The 19,681-nt window shown below is 40.9% G+C and overlaps 1 long non-coding RNA gene across 1 annotated transcript; it reads right to left on the bottom strand.

The window, feature by feature from the left end:
- Window positions 1-906: 906 nt before the first annotated feature.
- Window positions 907-17,582, bottom strand: LOC135228461 (uncharacterized). The gene is made up of 4 exons (XR_010318962.1): window positions 17,244-17,582; window positions 11,083-11,247; window positions 10,242-10,349; window positions 907-2,371 (listed from the first exon to the last, which is right to left on the bottom strand). It is a non-coding gene; the product is annotated as an uncharacterized LOC135228461 (long non-coding RNA).
- Window positions 17,583-19,681: the final 2,099 nt, after the last annotated feature.

The raw sequence follows: 19,681 nt of genomic DNA, 5'->3' as shown, positions 1-19,681 counted from the left end.
TGGTGGTTGGAGGCGGTGGCATGTTGGCCCTCGTCACATAAACATCTATAATGGCCGTGCCTGTCCTGGGCTTGGTGGCTTTGCCATATTTCAGGTTGTCATCAATTACATGCATCACAAGATGGTACTGCCACTGCAGCTCAGCTCCAGGCTCAAAGTTAAAGGGATATTTCACAAATAATTTCAGAGTATTTGAGCTTCGAGTTGGGTCAAATCCAAAATGATGATTCTCGTTTCCTTTAAAAGGGATAATTCATTGTTATGGATACACAGTGGGGTATTAAGTAAATAAAATTTCTATTGTATGCTGAATTCTTATATCTATGCCTGCTTTATAATAAAATTGAGACCAAATAAGCTAATAATTCATCTAGTCAGAAAAATATTTTAAGGTTGAGATGTGGGGTCTGAGACCCGTATGTGGTCAGCAAGCTTCCCTCTCTTATCAAGCCATCCTGCCTACTGGTCTCCCTCTCTTCCACCTCCCACGCTGAGCAATCTGATTCCCACCTTTGTCTTATTTTAGATCAGTCGTTCCACATCGTTCCAGGTTCTCTCCATGGCTCTGGAGACACAGCTGTAAACAAGGTGCGCGCCATCCCTACCCTCACGGAGCTTACTACCTAGCGATTAAATAATCAGTGGGTTGACTGATTTTCATGCTCCTATTCTTTCAGACGGAAACCCTGGTGGCGTAGTGGTTAACAGCTACGGCTGCTAACCAAAAGGTCAGCAGTTCCAATCCACCAGCCTCTCCTTGGAAACCCTATGGGGCAGTTCTACTCTGTCCTCTAGGGTTGCTATGAATTGGAATCAACTTGATGGCAACAGGTTTATTCTTTCAGGCTGAGTCCCTGGGCGGCACAAATGGTTGCTGGACTTCAAACCGAAAGGTTGGTGGTTTGAACTCACCCAGAAGTCCCTCAGAAGACAGGCCTGGCAATCTACTTCCAAAAGATCACAGCAACTGAAAACTCTAAGGAGCACAGTTCTACTCTGCACACGTGGGGTCACCATGGGTCAGAATCGACTCAAGAGCAACTCTTTTTCGTTGTTGTTGTTACTCTTTCAGACACGTGACAGTGGGCCTGAGCTCCATCCTTTAAAGGTGGGTTATACTATCTCATGATGCCCGGGAGGTTTCCTTTATGTAACTCATCACAGTTTGTAATCTTACAGTTGTTGATGTTACTGCTGGTTTAACATACAATGAGCTCTGTGAACATAGATCACGTCCGTCTTGTACACACCGAATACCCTTTGCCTAGCACTGTATCTAACACATATTTGGTCTCTAGTAAATGTTTCCCTTGGTTAACAGATCATGAGTAAAGTTGATACAGATTTGGGTAAATCCAACAATAATACAATAAAAAAATCTGGCCTAGTGATTCTGTATCACCATCATTAGAAGGAACCGGTACCAGCTGCCATTGAGTCAGCTCTGACCCACGGAGACCCCACATGTGTCCAAGTAGAACTGAGCTCCATAGGGTTTTCAGTGGCTGATTTTTCAGAAGTAGATCAACACGAACTTTCTTCAGGGTTGCCAGTGAGTGGATACAAACCACCAACCTTTCGGTGTCTAGTCCAGTACTTAACCATTTATGCCAGCCAGGGACTTCTATTAGATGGAAGGTTGGTGACCCTTTCAGGGCAGCAGACGTGGATCCTCAACCCTTGGCATTTCTCATGCAGGTCTAAGGTCTCTCCATTGTCAGAAACCAAAAAAAGCAAACCCATTGCCGTCGAGTCTATTCGACTCAGACTCGTAGCAACCCTATAGGACAGAGTGGAACTGCCTCATAGAGTTTCCAAGGGGCGCCTGGTGGATTTGAACTGCCAACCTTTTGGTTTGTAGCTATAGCTCTTAACCACTATGCCACCAGGGTTTCCTTCACTTTCAAAGCACCTGTGAGATTCCCTGAGTGTTCCACAAAAGGAGGAATTAGGTTGGACATGTGGAAGTGAGAGGCAGACCTCAAGGAAGCCTAATGTTATTGATAGGAAATGGCTTGGCCTTTACAGACGGAGACATTTCTGAGGTGACAGCAAACAGCGTGTGATTAATGTCAATTTGACACATGTTCATGATCAAAAGGAATAATGAAAGCATTCACCAGAAACAATCTCAAAGCGCATTTCAAAATCCTGTGAGCCTCTGTTGCAGCAGCTCGGTTTGAAGCCGTTGACGTTTGTTTGTCCCAGCAGCAACACCGTCAGAAATGACCACCTTGTGTAGACGGGGTGTGGAGATAGGTGCTTCATCCTTCTCAGCTTCGATGTCAACCGTGACGTGTCAGCGACCAGGGAGGGAAAGACGCTCACCAATGTCATGTGACTATTTATGCACAAAATCAGAAACAAGCATCTAGGCAGAGACAGATTGTTTGGAATTATTAAACAGAAAGCCTAGAATGTTGAGTTTGAGGAAATGTCCCTGTAGATTTGTGCCCTGGCTGTCAATCAACTAGGCAGCTGCCTTCTTATTCCTGGGTCAACCGTGATGTTCAGTGTGACCCTTAGGGAGAATTTCGGGCTCATTAGACTAGCCGGTAGAAAGCCCGAAAATCACATTAGTGATAAGAAAAAGAAAGCAGAAGAATCATGCCTCCCCAAATTGTGATCCCTTGAACCCTCGAAACATCTACGGTTGATGGCAAATGTAGCCTGAGTTTGCTTCCTCTTTCTTAGCTTTGAGGTTTCCCCTGTAACGTTCTCTCAAGCACAATAGACTTTTTGTTAACAATCCGATTACTTCAAAGTATGCTCTGACCTGAATTAGGAGCTGGTATCAATCTTTCCTTAATTAAAATACCATAAACCAAGAGACTCTGGTGATTTATGGGGAAGAATTTCAAAATATCAAGGATTTTAGAACGTCAGTGACGGAATGTCAGTTGGCCTAGAAAGGTCGTCGGCCCACTCCAAGGTGAGTAATGACATTCTCAGCAACCTCCGAAGAATAAGCCCTTGGGTGCTCACATTTGCACGCATTATCTATTTTTTTTTTTAAAGTGTTTTATGAGATGTTTGAACAGCTCAGCTAAATTCTTCGGGAATTTAATTTCTTTCTTTAATATTATTTCTATAAACTGAATTTAGCTGTGTGTTCTACTTAACATGTGAGGTGTTTTTATTTGAAAAGTAAGTGGGTTTTAGAGGGATTGATAATAGAAACATTACTGGACTTGGAAGCAGAAATTTTATGTGCCAGACACTGTTCTAGTCACACACACACAAGTGCACACACACAAAAATACAGTGGTGAACCAGAGTTCCTGGCCTAATGCAATTTATATTCTAGTGGGGGAGACAAAGTAATAAACATATCAACAAATAAATACATTAGACAATAAAAACCCATTGCCATTGAGTCGATTCCAACTCACAGTGACCCTATAGGACAGACTAGAGCTGCTGCATAGGGCTTCCAGGAAGCGGCTGGTGGATTCGAGCCGCCAGCCTTTTGATTAGTAGCTGTAGCTCCTAACCTCTGTGCCACCGGAGCTCCATATTAGACAACGCCACATCGTAATTGCTGCTATGAAGGTGAAGGAGATAGAGAATGGAAGATGGCACTATTTTAATAGGGCGTAGCGTTCAGAGAAGACCTTTCTTTTTTGACCCACACTCCTACCCCCAACCATATTGACACATGTCCTGAAGCAAGTACATATCCTCATGAAGCCATCGTGTGTGGTCGTGTGATTTTAATTTGCATCAGTGATTGATACTGCATTTTCAGTCTTTCCTGTTTCCCATTCTTCTAACAGCATCTTATTTTTCTGCTCTTTCCACATTGCTGTTCATATAGCCAGTTTTCTTATTTCTTCTTGATTCTTGGCATCTCTCTTTCACCTTCCTTGTGATTTCCACCACCACACACAATGTAAAAGGCCTTCGTGAGCAGATTTCCTGGGCCAGAGATGAGACGGAGTGAAAACAGGAGCCATGTGGCTATCTGGAAGTCAAGCATACAAGTCTTATGCAAGGACCCTGAGGTGTAAACGTTCTCGGGTGTGTGCGGAAAACAGCAGGAAGTCGGTGTGGCTGGATTGGAGTAAGCAACACAGAGAGAATTAGGAGCTGAAGACAAAGAGGTAGCCAGGGCCCAGATCACACAGGGCACCACAGACCTTGTAAAGGACACTGGCGTTTATGTTACGTGTGATGGAAAGTCACTGGGGAACTTTAAAGGAGGAGCTATTTGTCTTTTTATTTTTATTTTATGCTTTTAAAATATCGTATTGTGTTTTGGAAACCCTGGTGGGTAGTGGTTAAGTGCTACGGCTGCAAACCAAAGGGTAGGCAGTTTGAATCTGCCAGGCGCTCCTTGGACACTCTATGGGGTGGTTCTACTCTGTCTTATAGGGTCGCTATGAGTCAGAATCAACTCGACGGCACTGGGATTGTGTTTTAGGTGAAAGTTTACATAGCAAATTAGGTTTTCATTTAACAATTTTTATACAACTTGTTCCGTGACATCGGTTACATTTTTCACAAGGTGTCAACATCCTCATTATTTCCATTCTGTGTGTTCTGTTCCCATTAATCTAGCTTCCCTTCCCGTCCTTAGCTTCTCTTCTTTGTTTTACAGTAATTGTTGACTGTTTGGTCTCATAATATACTTGATTTTTTAAGAAAGCACAGTATTCCCAGGTGATATTGTTTATTTTATAAGCCAATATACCCTGGATGAAAGCTGACCACTGGGAATGGCTTCAGTTCCAAGTTCAAAGGGTATCTTAGGGCAATAGTCTCGGGGGTTTCTCAAGTCTCTATCAGTCAGATAAGTCTCGCCTTTTTTAGGAATTTGAGTTTCATTCTACATTTTTCTTCTTTTCTGCCCGGGACTTTCTACTGTGTCCTTGGTCAGAACAGTTGGTAGTGGTAGCCAGGCACCATCTAGTTCTTCTGGTCTCAGGCTAGATAAGGCTGTGGTTTATATTGGCTGTTAGTCCTGTGGACGAATTTCTTCTTTGACTCTGGTTTTCTTCACTCTCTTTTGTTCCAGATGAGTAGAGATAAACAGTTGTATCTTAGATGGCTGCTCTCAAGCTTTTAACACCTCAGATGCTACTCACCAAACTAGGATGTAGAACATCATTATGAGCTATGTTATGCCAGTTGACCGAGTTGCCCCATGAGACTACGGTCCCAAGCCTTCAAACCCGTAAGCCAATCTCACCAGGTGTTTGGTTATGTCTAGGAAGTAGCCATAACCATGCCCTCTGTGTGGTTTATTACATATATGACTACATACGCAGTGAACATAAACATGTACATACATACGCCCACAGGTACACCTGTACATGTACCCCCAGATACTCATGTTTACCTTCCTATATACATATATGCATACAAGTCTACCTATGTAACCCACACATACATGCATACATGTCTACCTATGTAACCCACACATACATGCATACATGTCTACCTATGTAACTCCCACCCATATTTTTTGGGTGTTACTATTGTTATTGCAAAATTATATGTTATAGCATTTACCAAAATTGTCCTTTATTATTGTGTACTTCTCAGTGTCTTCATTTACCTTAGACAAGCTGTGCAGGCTTCACCCACAACCAAAAATAATAAGTGTCCGTTATCTAGAAAAGGAGCTCTGGTGGCACAGCGATTGAAGCGTCAGCTGCTAACTGAAAGGCGGCAGTTCGCACTCACCAGCTGCTCCTTAGGAGAGAGACGTGGCAGTCTGCTTCTGGAAGGTCACAGCCTTGGAAACCTGTGGGGCAGCCCTACTCGCTTATGAGTAGGAATTGACTCGACAGCAACCAGCTTGTTTTTTTCAGTTTCGTTATCTAGAAAGTGATTTTTCTTCTCTCCCCCTCCCATCCCTGGTAACCATCAAGGAACATTGCTTTCTGTGTGTACATCTGTACTTGATTTTTGATAAAAGTGAGACCGTACAATGTCTGGTCTTTTATGATTGACTTATATCACTCAGCATGCCCACCAGATTCATCCACGTTATGTTTTGCAGACTCTTCATTATTCTTTACAGTTACATAGTGTCCCATTGCATGTATGTAAAACAACTTGTTCATTTGTTGATGGGCATTTAGGTTGTTCCCACCTTCTTGCTGTTGTGAATAACGGTGCAATGCACATGGGTGCGTGTGTCTATTTGTGCTACTGCGCTTATATCTCTAGATCATGTACCTAAGGGCGGGGTTGCTGGATCAGAAGGGGTTTCCATTTCTAGCTTTTTGAGGAAGTGCCATACTGTTTTCCCATAGGGGTTGTACCATTTTGCAGTCCCACCATCAATGTCTAAGAGCTCCAATCCCCCCACAACCCTGCCAGCTTTTGTTTGTTTTTCTTTTTTTTTTTTTCAATCATTGCCATTTTTGCAAGGGTAAGATAGTATCTCATTGTAGTTTTCTTTTGCATCTCTGTAATGGCTAACGATTGCAAGCATCTTTTCACGTATTTGTTGGCCACCTGAATGTCCTCTTTAGTGAAGTGTCTCATGATTGGATTGCTTGTGTTTTTGTTGTTTCTATATGTTTTAGAGGTTACACTTTTATCAGGTGTGTCATTGCCAAAGATATTTTTCAGCCTGTAGGTTCTCTTTTTACTCTCTTAAACTCTTTTGATAAGCCTAGGCATTTAATATTTAGGAGTTGTCTAATTTATCTTCTGTTGTTTGTGCCTTTTTAGTTTTGTTTGATAGACTATTTATGCTGAAAATTAGGCCCCTAGTTTTGACCTTATGTTATCTTCCAGGAACTTTATAGTTTTAGCTTCAACATTTAGGTCATTGATCCATTTTGAGTTGGTTTTTGTGCATGATGTGAGATGTGGATTCTGATTCGTTTTTCTGCATACGGATATCCACTTTTGCCAGCACCATTTGTTAAAGAGGCTGTTTCTTCCCCGATTGAATGGATTTTGAGCTTTCATCAAAGATCAGCTGCCCATATGTAGGTGGACGCACTTCCATTCCTGGGTTCTCAACTCTGTTCTATTGGTCTATGCGTCTGTCACTGAACTGGTACCATGCTGTTTTGATTACCATGAATGTATAATAAGTTTTGAGATTGGGAAGTGAGAGGCCTCCTACTTTGTTGCTCTTCAGTATCGCTTTAGCTATTCGGAGCCTCCTTCCTTTCTGTATAAAGTTGGAGATTAGTTTTTCCATTTCATTTAAGAACGTGGTTGAGATTTGGATCAGATTGCATTATACCTATAGATCGGTTTGAGTAGTATTGGTATTTTCACAAGTTAAGTCTTCCAGTCCATGAGCATGGGATGTTTTTCCATTTGTATAGATCTCTTTTAGTTTCTTGCAGTAGTGTTCTATAGTTTTCCTTGTATAAGTCTTTTACATCCCTGGTTTGGTTCATTCCTAGGTATTTTATCCTTTGGGGGGCTATTGCAAATGGTATTGATTTCTTGATTTTCTTTTCAAAGTCTTCCTTGTTAGTGCAGAAGAACTCAGCTGATTTTTGTGTGTTGATCTTGTACCCTGCCACTTCACTGAATCCTTCTATTAGTTCCAGTACTTTCTTGTGGAATCTCTGGGATTTTCTATGTATAGGATCATGTCATCTGTGAATAAGGATAGTTTTAGTTCTTCCTTTCCAGTTTGGATAAATTTTATTCCTTTTCTTACCTTAATTGCTCTATCTAGGACTTCTACTACAATACTGAATAAGAGTGATGATAAAGGGCATCCTTGTCTCATTCTTGTTCTTAAGGAGAAGGCTCTCAATCTTTCTCCACTGAGAATAATGGCTGTTGGTTTTGCACTCATGCCCTTAATTATGTTAAGGAATTTCCCTTCTATTCCTATTTAGCTGAGAGTTTTAATCAGGAAAGGGTGTTGGATTTTATCAAATGCCTTTTCTGCATTGATTGAGATGATTGCGTGATTCTTTTTCTTTTTTTATTTATGCGGTAAATTACATTGGTTGGTTTTCTAATGTTCAACTATCTTTGCATCTCTGGTGTAAATCCCACTTGATCATGATTTTTTTAAATATGCTGTTGAATTCTGTTGGCTAGAACTTTGTTGAGAATTTTCATGAAGGATATTGGTCTATAATTTTCTTTTTTAGTGGTGTCTTTGCCTGGCTTTGGTATTAGGGTTGTGCTGGCTTCATAGAATGAATTACGGAGTATTCCTTCCTTTCCTGTGTTCCGAAATAGTTTGAGTAGTGCTAGTATCAACTCTTCTCTGAACGTTTGATTTGATTCTCCAGTGAAGCCATCTGGGCCAGGGTGCTTTTTGTTGGTTTTTTCGGGGGAGGGGGAGGGGGAGCTGTAGATGACATCTTGTATTTCTTATTTTGTTATAGGTTTGTTCACATTTTCTACCTCTATTTGTATTAGTTTAGGTAGGTAATGCATTTCTAGAATTTGTCCCTTTCTTCTAGGTTTTCAAATTTGCTGGAGTAGAATTTTTCATAATATTAACATTTACGATCCTATTTATCTCAGTTGGTTCTGTTGTAGTGTCACCCACCTCATTTCTTCTTTTGGTTCTTTGCATCTTCTTGTTCTTTTCCTTTGTCCGTTTGGCCAGGTTTGTCAACTTTATTGATCCTCTCAAAGAACCAACTTCTAGCCGTGTTGATTCTTTCTATTGTTTTTATTTGTCTTTTTCAAAACTCCCTCAGGCTGCGGTGTGAAGAGTAGATTGTGAAGGGCACAGATGCAAGCAGGGATTCTAGTTAGGAGGTGGCTGCACTAAACCATATGAGGGATGACAGTGACACAACCAGGTATTAGCAGCAGATGAGTAACAAGGGGAAGGATTCAGGATATATTTTGAAAGTACAGATGAGGATTTGTTGATGGATTGGGAAGATAACTTAGGGTACGTAATAGTGATTAAGTGCCCAGTCTTAATCCCTCTACTCTTTCTAGCTGGGTAATCTTGGATAAATTACTTAACTTCATGTCTTGGAATTGAAAATTCTTTCGTCTGTAAAAGAGGTTATCAGTAACTACCACATGGGATCAGACTGAAGACTAAATGAGATCATTATGGCATATATGATACTGCTTGGAGTTTATTAGGTTCTCAGAAAAGAGTGGTTATTGATAGTCATGATAACCATGAGCATGATGGATTCCTAAACTTTGAAAGTCCAAAGACCTATCTCCCTTTTCTTAGCTTTTATCTATACCATTAATTTGGCAATTGCTATATATTGTTTAGTTTTTCATATGTTAAAAAGTTTAAGCTTCTTTGTAACCCAGATGCTGTATATAGAGTAATTGCTCAATAAATATTTGTTAAAACAAAGAAGGAATGAGTAAGTTTCTATTTTACCTCTAGGCAAAACAGAAATTCTTTTTAAAAGATCAGAATCATTTGAAAGTTATTTTTAAAAATTTGCTTCCTCTTTGTATTTATAATAGGTGAATGATAATTGCAAATGATGTTATTTTGTGCTATTTTTGGAGTTCATAAGTATCTATAGGAAAACCTGCCACAGGTTTAAAAATAACTTTAACGGATATTTTTCGAGACATCCGAGCCACATAATACTGTCCTCATGACTGTAACTCACTGCCTGTGAAAGCCATTCTAACTATTGATGAGAATGGGCCTGGTGTCTTCCTCACAATGACACACTCTTAGGTAACCTGATACACCCACTCCTCACTTATTAATGTGGTTGGGTTCCAAAGACCGGGTCGTTATGTGAAAATCAGCATTATGCAAAAATTCAGGATGACCACATCAGCTCACAAAATGGAGGATGACAGCATCATTACACAACTCCCAAAGTATATCATTACATAACTGCCAAACCATTAAGAATCATGGCCCAGCCAAGCTGACATATAACAACCATTACAGCCACTGTTACTCTTGCCTCATACCTCAGCATTTGTTACTGCCAGACATACGTTGTTAATGCACAAAATAGTCAGGTAGTAGACTTTTCCTATTTTAAACACGAAATGTCAGATAACAACATAGCCAATAAGTGAGGAGTGGGTGTAACCACCTAAGAACCAAGCCAGGGGACTCTACAACAGGAGGAAATGCACAGTGAGTCATCAGACCAGATGGGGCCTTAACGTTCTCCAATCCCACTTCTGCCTCTTCTCCAGTGACGAGCCCTTAGTCATTAACAGCACACTACGTCATCAATACAGCAGCAATCACCCACTGATGTCTTTCAAGAGTCCTTTGATGTTGCTAAAATAATTTAGTGTCCCACACTTTCTCCCACTTTGGTGTCGAAAGAATGTACCTTGGTTAGATGCCTTTGTTGTAAACATCAACTCTTGATGAGAGGCAGCGCGAGTTTGAATCCCACTTCTACTCCTGCTTCGTAGACTCTGTGCTTCAGTTTCCTCACCTGCAAAGTGTAAATGACAATAACATTGCCCATCTCAGAGGTTTAGGCTGAGGATTAACTACACGTGTGGTTGCTATGTGCCGTCGAGTTGACGCCAACTCACAGCAGCCCTGCAGCCCAGAGGAGAACTGCCCACAGGGTTCCCTGGGGTGTAACCCTCACAGAAGCAGACTGCCAGGCCTTTCTTCCTGTGGAGCCACCGGTAGGTTCAAACTGCAGACCTTTCTGTTAGAAGCCAAGCCCTTAACCATTGCTCCCCCAGGACTCCGTACATATGGTTAGCTACGGCTGCTAATCAAAAGGTCTGCAGTTTGGATCCACCAGTTGCTCCCTGGAAACCTGATGGGGCAGCGCCAACCTGTTCTGTAGGGTTGCTATGAGTTGGAATTGACTCAATAGCAACAGGTTTTTGTTTTATATATATATATATGTGTGTGTGTGTGTGTGTGTGTGTACATATACATATATATACATCTATCACACATATATATATACACACACACACACATCCATACACACACACACACATTAACCGTATATACATGTGGAGCCCTGGTGGTCTGAGCCCACCAGCAGCTCTGCAGGAAAAAAGATACGGTGATCTTCTTTCATAAAGAATTACAGCCTTGCAAACCCTGTGAGGCAGTTCTCCTCTGTCCTATAGGCTTGCTATGAGTGGAATCAACTCAGGGGCACACAACATATATATAAGAACCTGGGGCTCTCTGCCTACCACAGTCATCCCTGTATGAGGCTGAAATCTGTCATAGTCCACGGCTTCCACGGTGAGGTTATACTGCTTCCCAGACTCATAGTCAGGCTGTGTGGTGAGTCAATCATCCCAGAGAGAAGGCAAATCCAAAATCTTTGTACAGCCTGGATGTCTCCCTTGGTTATTCTGTAATAAGTCACACAGTTTGGTGGATAGTCTTCATCGATGGCAGTCACTCTGCCAACTTTGTAGAAAGCTGCCAATAACATTTTATAAGGTTCATTTGTGTCAGATATACAACTCTTAAAAAGCTTAACATGCCACCAGAAGAACTAAATGGTGCCCAGCTACCATTACCAACCATCCTGATCAGGGTCACAATAGATGGACCCTGAAGGAATGAGAGAAAAACACAGGACAGAACTGAAATGCTTAAAAACTATAACTAATGAACAATTAGTTCATTAAATCTTCTTTCATAAAGAATTACAGCCTTAGAAACCCTATGAGGCAGTTCTCTTCTGTCCTATAGGCTTGCTATGAGTGGAATCAATTCAGTGGCACACAACAACAACATATATATAAGAACCTGGGGCTCTCTACCTACCACGGTCATCCCTGTATGAGGCTGAAATCTGTCGCAAAATATTACTTTTAAAAAACTTAGTTTGAGGAACAGACACACACAAGAAACATCGCCTTCCCAATGATATTGTAATTTCTCAAAGGGTCAATCTGAATCCTTTTGGACAATGAAATGTGTTTGAAGAACCCAACTCTACACGAAGGAAGGCGGGTCCTCTACCACTTAGAACTACACGGCCTAGGCCAAATGGCGTCAGCCAAGGAAAGTTTCGCAATCGCAATAGGTAGCTTCCTTGTATTGCATGCTTATTTTCTACCAGGCATTATGCTAAGATTAGAACTGGATAATGGTTTACAGCCCAGGCTGCTTAGGTTGCAAATGTCAGCTCTGCCCCTGACTAGCTGTAATGCCTTGGACAATTCTGTAACCTTTCTGGGCCTCATATTCTTTATCCGTAGGAAAGGAATAACAACAGTGTCTTCCAATGGAGTTGTGAGATTAAATGAGTTAAAATATACAAAGCTCTTAGAAGAGTGCCTGGTATATAGTAAACGTTATGCAAGAATTAACTACTCTCTATATGCATTTTCTTACCGAATGTTCACAACAGCCTTTTGACATATGTTGCATTACTGTCCTGGTTTTACAGGTAAGAAAACCACAGTCCAGGAACAGTAAATAACTTGCCCCAGGTCACAGAGCTGGTTGTAGAAGAGTCAGAGTTCAGATTGTGTCTGCGGAATCTCCAGCCCACATTTATAAAGCCATTTGGCCATAATTCCAATCTAGAATCCTCCAAAAATCTTTTAAAAGACAGGTAAGTATAGTAGATTGAATAGCCCAAAATTCTTTACTCCTCTCTGTGTTCATGCTAAGAGCCCTGGTGGTGCAGTGGTTAAGCACTTGACTGCTGACGTAAAGGTCAGTGGTTCGAAGCCACCAGCTGCTCTGTGCGAGAAAGATGTGGCAGTCTGCTTCCATAAAGATTACAGCCTTGGAAACCCTTACTGGGCAATTCTACTGTGTCCTGTAGGGTCGCTACGAGTTGGAATCAACTCAACAGCAGAGGGGTTTTTTTTTTTAATTCATTCATTTATTTATTCAACCATCCATCCGTTATTTATTTATTTATTATTTTTGATTAATTGATTGGTGTTCATGCTCTTTGCTGTGAATCCTTGGAGAACGCGCTCCCCCCCATCCCGCCCCCACTGCCCCACGTCTGACTCTGGGCTCAGTCACCTGACTTGTTCTGGTCAATGGGATATTAACAAACAGATGCAGGAGTCTGGAGAGCACTCAGGAGATTAGGCTTGCATTACTCTTGTTCCTCTTCCTTTACCTTGAGAACATGCTAAGGCTTGCCTGTCAGGGGGTGAGAGACAGCCAAAGCCATCCTGGTCACTCCAGCCAAAGCCAGGCTAGATCAGCTGAAAGTCAGCCAAATCCCACAATTTTGAGCAAGCCCTGATAAGATCAGAGGGATAGCTGAGACAGTTCTCAGACTCATGGGCTAAATACGTGTTTATTGCTGTATTACTCTAATTTATTTTGTGGTTTTATTACCCAGCATATTTATGGTAATAGATAACTATTACAATGGGTTTACTCCTTAATCATTTTCCACCTGGACAGTAAACACCAGTTCCAATACCTTATCTCCTCCATTGTGTAAAACACCACTGTACAATGACCAAACACACCAACATGTGCATGTGTACAGGGCATTTTGATAGCTAATAATCAAGAATGAAAATTCATGATGAGAAAACCATTACGTGTGCTCCCCAGCACCTTCAGCCTCACAAAGATCTCTTTCTCATCTGCATTCTCCTGGGACCAAGGTTCATCAATCGCTGGTAATGTGTCATTAAGCAGGTAATGAACGCAACTCTTAACACCAAGAGCAGAGAAACCACACTAATGAAGAAGAACGTAATGTTCCATTACTATGACTCCAGAGCCCAAACCAATTGCCTGCGTGAAAGAATCAGTATTAAAGAGAAAGCTGTCTCAATTGCTACAAGACACAGAATAGATTAAGGGTAAAATTGCCATCTCTGTCATACTGCTCCGGACAGAGATGGTATCTTTTTCACATTTAACTCCTAGTTCAGTAAAACGGGAAGCTTATATGCTTCTGTGGATGTAAAATTAACCTTTCAATAAAATTAAAAGCTGTCTTGAGCATCTTCACCTAAGTTTAAAATAGAATAACTATAAAACTCTGTCAGTCTGCCAAACATCCTCATCAAATGCTACTTCAAACAAAACCTGTCTTCCCTTGTGACTTGCAATGAAGTGATATATTTTTATGTGTTTTCTTCTAAATCATTTCTTATAAAGGATTTTTTTTTTTTTTTTTGCCTATGACTACCCCTCTCCGGAGGCTTTTTTGTCGATGAGAATTTAAGTTACTCACCATATACCATCAGAAAAAATCATATTTTAAGTATTATGGATTCCCATCATTTTGTTAGGAGGGAGAAACCTCACTCAGTGACCAAGACACAAGCCAAGTCCTCTGTACCGATTACCACAGCACTAAAGGAGACTTCCACGTTAGTGTGTTTGTAAGATGTCCTCCAGGTTACAGGCTAACTGTTCCATACTGAGGGGAGTTTGTTCCCGAGTAGCTTTAACCTTCAATTTCCTGCTTTAAAGTAAATTGCCACTCAGTTGTAAAGAAGATTTTGTCTGCTCTGATGGGCATCTACTCAAAAAAACCAACCCTCCCCTAATTTCATTCAGCTCCTGTACTCTGGTAGGGAAGATATAGGGATGGTAAGAAAAAGCAAGGAAAGAGTTTTGCCACATTGTAGGCACTCAATAAATGTTACCTGTTACTATTATTGGCAACGGTGTAAGTGCCATTGTTAGTATGTGGTGTGTAGTTAACATACATATAACTATCATTTTATCCTCTTGTTGGCTACATGACATAGTTACTATGATCTCTGTTTCCAACACTGAGCTTGAAGGCACATAGAAGCAATGTGACTTACCAAGGTCATTTGGCCAGAAGTGGCTGAGGCAGAATTTGAAACCAGTTCTATTTGACTCCAACACCCATGCTCTTTCTGCTACATCCTGAAGCTAACTCTAGAAAACCTAGGAGCTTTCTACCTGGTACAACTCAGTCACTAGCCACCTATTTGTAAAGTACTGTACAGAGTTGTTACATGCCATTGAGTCTCTTTCAACTCGTAGCAACACTATGTACAACAGAACGAAACATTGCCCAGTCCTTCGCCATTCTCACAATCATTGTTATGTTTGAGCTCATTGTTGCAACTACTGTGTCAATCCATCTTGCTAAGGATCTTCCTCTTTTCCACTGACCCTCTACTTATCAAACATGATGTCTTTCTCCAGGTACCGCTCCCTCCTGATAATGTGTCCAAAGTACATAAAAAATCTCACCATCTTCACTTCTCATGAGCATTCGGGCTGTACTTCTTCCAAGACGGATTTGTTCGTTCTTCTGCCAGTCCACGGTACATTCAATATTCCTTGCCAACATCATTTTTCAAAGGCATCGCTTCTTCCTCAGTCTTTCTTATTCATTGTCCAGCTTTCACATGCATATGAGGTGATTGAAAAATACCATGGCTTGGGTTAAATGCACCTTAGTCCTCCAAGTGACCTCTTTGCTTCTTAACACTTTAAAGAGGTCCTTTGCAGCAAATTTGCCAAATGCAATGCATCATTTGATTTCCTGACTACTGCTTCCATGGGCATTGACTGTGGATCCTGGTAAAACGAAACCCTTGACAACCTCAATCTTTTCTCCATTTATCATGATGTTGCTTACTGGCCCAGTTATGAGGATTTTTCTTTTCTTTATGTTGAGGTGTAATCCATACTGAAGGCTGTGGTCTTTCATCTTCATCAGTAAGTGCTTCAAGCCCTCTTCACTTGCAACAAGCAATGTTGTGTCATCTGCATAACACAGGTTGTTAATGAGTCTTGCTCCAATCCTGATGCCCCGTTCCTTTTCATATAGTTCAGCTTCTCAGATTATTTCCTCAGCATACAGATTGAATAAATACGGTGAAAGGATACAGCCCTGATTTTAAACCACTCACTAACCCCTTGTTCTGTTTCAATAACAGCCTCTTTCTTGGTCTATGTACGGCTTCCTCATGAGAACAACTCAGTGTTCTGGAATTCCCGTTCTTTGCAATGTTATCCATAATTGGTTACCATCCACACAGTCAAATGCCTTAGCATAGTCAATAAAACACAGGCTAACACCTTTCTGGTATTCTCTGCTTTCAGCCAGGATCTATCTGACATCAGCAATGATATCCCCGGTTCCATGTCCTCTTCTGAATCAGGCTTGAATTTCTGGCTGTTCCCTGCTGACATACTGCTACAACCACTTTTGAATGATGCTCAGCAAAATTTTACTTGTGTGTGATATTAAAGATATTGTTTGATAATTTCCGCATTTAATTGGATCACCTTTCTTAGGAATAGGCATAAATATGGATCTCTTCCAGTTGGTTGGCCAAGTAGCTGTCTTCCAAATTTCTTGGCATAGATAAGTGAGCGCTTCCAGCATTGCACCCATTTGTTGAAACATCTCATTTGGTATTCTGTCAATTCCTGAAGCCTTATTTTTTGCAAATGCCTTCAGTGCAGCTTGGACTTCTTCCTTCAGTGCCATTGGTTCTTGATCATACCTCTTGAAACGGTTGAACATTGACCAATTCCTTTTGGTCTTTTCTTCTTGAGAAACGCTGAGTGTGTTCTCTTTTGGTTTTCTAACACCAGGTCTTTACACACGGCATTAAAGTACTTTATCTTCTCAAGCTGCCCTTTGAAATCTTTTGTTCAGCTCTTTTACTTTTTCATTTCTTCCATTCACCTTAGCTACTCTACTTTCAAGAACAACTTTCAGAGCCTCTTTTGACATCTGTTCTGGTCTTTTCTGTCTTTTTTTTGCCTGTTTAATGACTTTTAATTCTAGAACTCTCTAGAGCTAGAAGAGTATACTATCAACCAACTCAGATAACTGGGAGAATATGAAGGGAGGAAAGAAGTCATTGTTATGAGGCTCTATCAACAAAAGATTATTAAAAAATCAATCTTGAGTACTTATGATAATATAAACAAGTAGAAAAAAACAGAACGCTGTTTATAACAACTCCATTTATACGCAACTTTTCTGCAATTACTTGGTCATACATTGTAAGATTCAATTGTATTATGTTCCAGAATCAAGATTTAAATAGGTGTGTATTTATCTTACAAAGAGGTTAAGAACTTGTCCAAAGCTTCATGGTAGAAGAGAATTGAAATAAAATTAATGCCATGTGTGATTGTCCTTTACAAGAATCCTAGATTTGACATCAACTTCCAAGGGAGACTTTGGAGCAGCCATCATGATGATACGCTGAGGGCATTCCCAAGGACCACCTGTTCCCTGAAGTTTGTGAGCCCCCCACAATTCCCCCTCACCCCATAGTTCTCCCTCACCTGCTTGGGTTTTGTAAAATGTGCACGTGTTTTTCCATTGGCCACTCATTTGGCATTTGGAAGGTTTATCCTTGTGTATCCATTAAGACAGTAGAAGCGAAGGGTTTCTTACCTCCTGATGTTTCTGGAACAGAGAACGAGTAGTGTGCAGACTCAAATACAGGACTAAAATCATTCACAGGAGCAATCTCCACAATAATCCCCATGGTTACTGTAAAATTGAACATGGAATAACTGCTTATTGTTGCTGCAGTTTTATCCTACAAACAAGCTAAATTCACCCTCAGGAACAAGCTTAGCAGAAGATTTTGAAATTACAACTGGATTTTCTCTGCTCCCTAATGATCCCTATTCCCAAACTATGTGCTTGCTCCAAAGGAATTCAAATGGATCCTGGTGCCAGCCTAAGCAATTTAGTCAAAGAAATATAGTGTATTCTAGTTTGTATTTACATATTACATAATAGTGATATGTATCATATATAAATATGCAATTATGTATTGTACACAAAGAACTTAATGTATTTTTCATGGGTACAGTCTATTCCACTCAAGGGTTTGCTGGGTTGTCTGTCACTCTGAACCCAGCATACAGTGTTCTACACTCTGCTTTTAATATATGTCCTAGGAGGTGGAATGGAAGGAGATACAGTAAACCCGTGTTCAAAGCTTGGCTTTAACATATACTCTGTGGCCTTGAACTACTTAACTTCTCTGAGGTCCAGTTTCCCCATCTATAAAAGGGAAATAACATCATTTCCAATCTCCTACATGGCAATGTGGATATGAGAACAAAAATGAGACCATGCCCAAGAAGGCTTTTCTCAAAATAAGTAAAAACTAGTTATTACATTACATTCATCTCAGCCAGAGGTTTGTTGGAAAAAATAATTCTACATTTCAGAGCAGCATGCTGAAACCAGCACATCAGAAATAGAGTTATCAAAAAGAAGAAATATGATGTTCATGAATAAAGGCAAGCAACTTGCAAACAAGGAGTTGTTTTTTTATAAAAGTAAAATAATTATTCTCCAAAGCACTGACTTGGTATTTTATAGACATTGTCTCTCTACCACATTGTTGTTGTTGCTATCGAGTCCTGTCAAATCGATTTTCAACTCATAGGGACACTATGGACAGAGTAAAACTGGCCCATGAGGTTTTCGAGGCTGTAATCTTTATGGGAACAGATTCCTAGGTCTTTCTCTCATGGAGCCACTGGGTCGGTTTGAACTACCAACCTTTAGGTCAGCAGCTGAGCACTTAACCATCGCACCACCAGGGCTCCTTCTCTCTTCCATAGGTAGATATTATTGTCTCAGTTTTACAGATAAGAAAACCGAGGTTCACGGAATCAAGTTCTTTCACAAAGGTCACAAAGCTGGTAAGTGACTGAGTGGGGAACGGACAAAGCTGGGTCTGCCTACATCCCCCAAAATGTCTTCACTGAAATGTTGATGAGTCAAATACCAAATGCTAAGTTAGGAAAAAAAAAAATTCAAAAAAATTATTTACAGCAAGACTTCTTAGGATTTCCAATATGCCAGTAAGCGTTTTGAATCCACAGCTCTGCATTGTTCCCCAAACCGATTTTGACCACAAAATTCTTAGTGGGTCATCTTGTAGAATTTGTGTTCTGAAGAATGCTCGTGTATCATCTTTCTGGGAAATCTACGCCACACGTGTGACATAGCAAAACTTAATCTGGGGTCCATGGCGCCTTTACTTCAGAAGAGTCTGTGACATCCTTCGTATTTTGTCATGTGTTACTCTGGGCATTGTTCGGGGGATAAGGTCTACAGCTTTCATCAGAATCTCAAAGGTGTCCACAACCTCCCACAAAGGTAAAGAAGCACTATCCTACAGAGACAGGTGATTTATTTTAAACCCTCTCTCCTTCCCTTAGTAAATCCCACTCCTGCGCTGCAAGAGCGTCTGCATTTACAGCTCTGTCATGCTATGGTTTTTACTTCCGTAAAGACTCAAAATTGTGCTCATTAGCCAGCCTATAAAAGTAGACTGAACCACGTGTGAGGGGTTACAAGTGTCCTTTATGAGCAGTTCCTGTGAGTGCGTTGGTCTGCGGACCAGAGAGGATGTGGATTTATTACTGTGAGAACACTTTTCCCCCTCCGTTTGGGGGAAAGCTCAAACTGGTGAGAAGGGCAGATTCTTTTTTGATGAGTTTGGCCGTCAGGATAAGAACTGCAAGAAAAACCATCCTTCTGGAAGGTCAGTTGGGCTTGTAATAGGATTTTGCATGAAACAATGAAACTCTACCAGTGGAGAGCAGAGAAAACACAACAGGGACATTTCTGGGCACACAGTCATGCTTGGTATCTGTCCCCTGCACGGTCACCTCTCCACATAGTTGGGTCAGTTTGTCTACCATTTATAGACTTAGCTCCATGAAGACTCTTATATCAGTGAGTCAAGAGGAACTTAAGGAGCCCTAGATCTGTTGCTGAAAGCTTAGCATTAAGTTCCCTTTGGTTGCAAATGTATAGATGCGTACCATCACTCCACCTTCCGACATCCATGGCAGACAAAG

Source organism: Loxodonta africana, chromosome 22, assembly GCF_030014295.1.
Source record: "Loxodonta africana isolate mLoxAfr1 chromosome 22, mLoxAfr1.hap2, whole genome shotgun sequence".
Taxonomy (NCBI): domain Eukaryota; kingdom Metazoa; phylum Chordata; class Mammalia; order Proboscidea; family Elephantidae; genus Loxodonta; species Loxodonta africana.
This window is presented reverse-complemented; position numbering and strand designations above follow the sequence as displayed.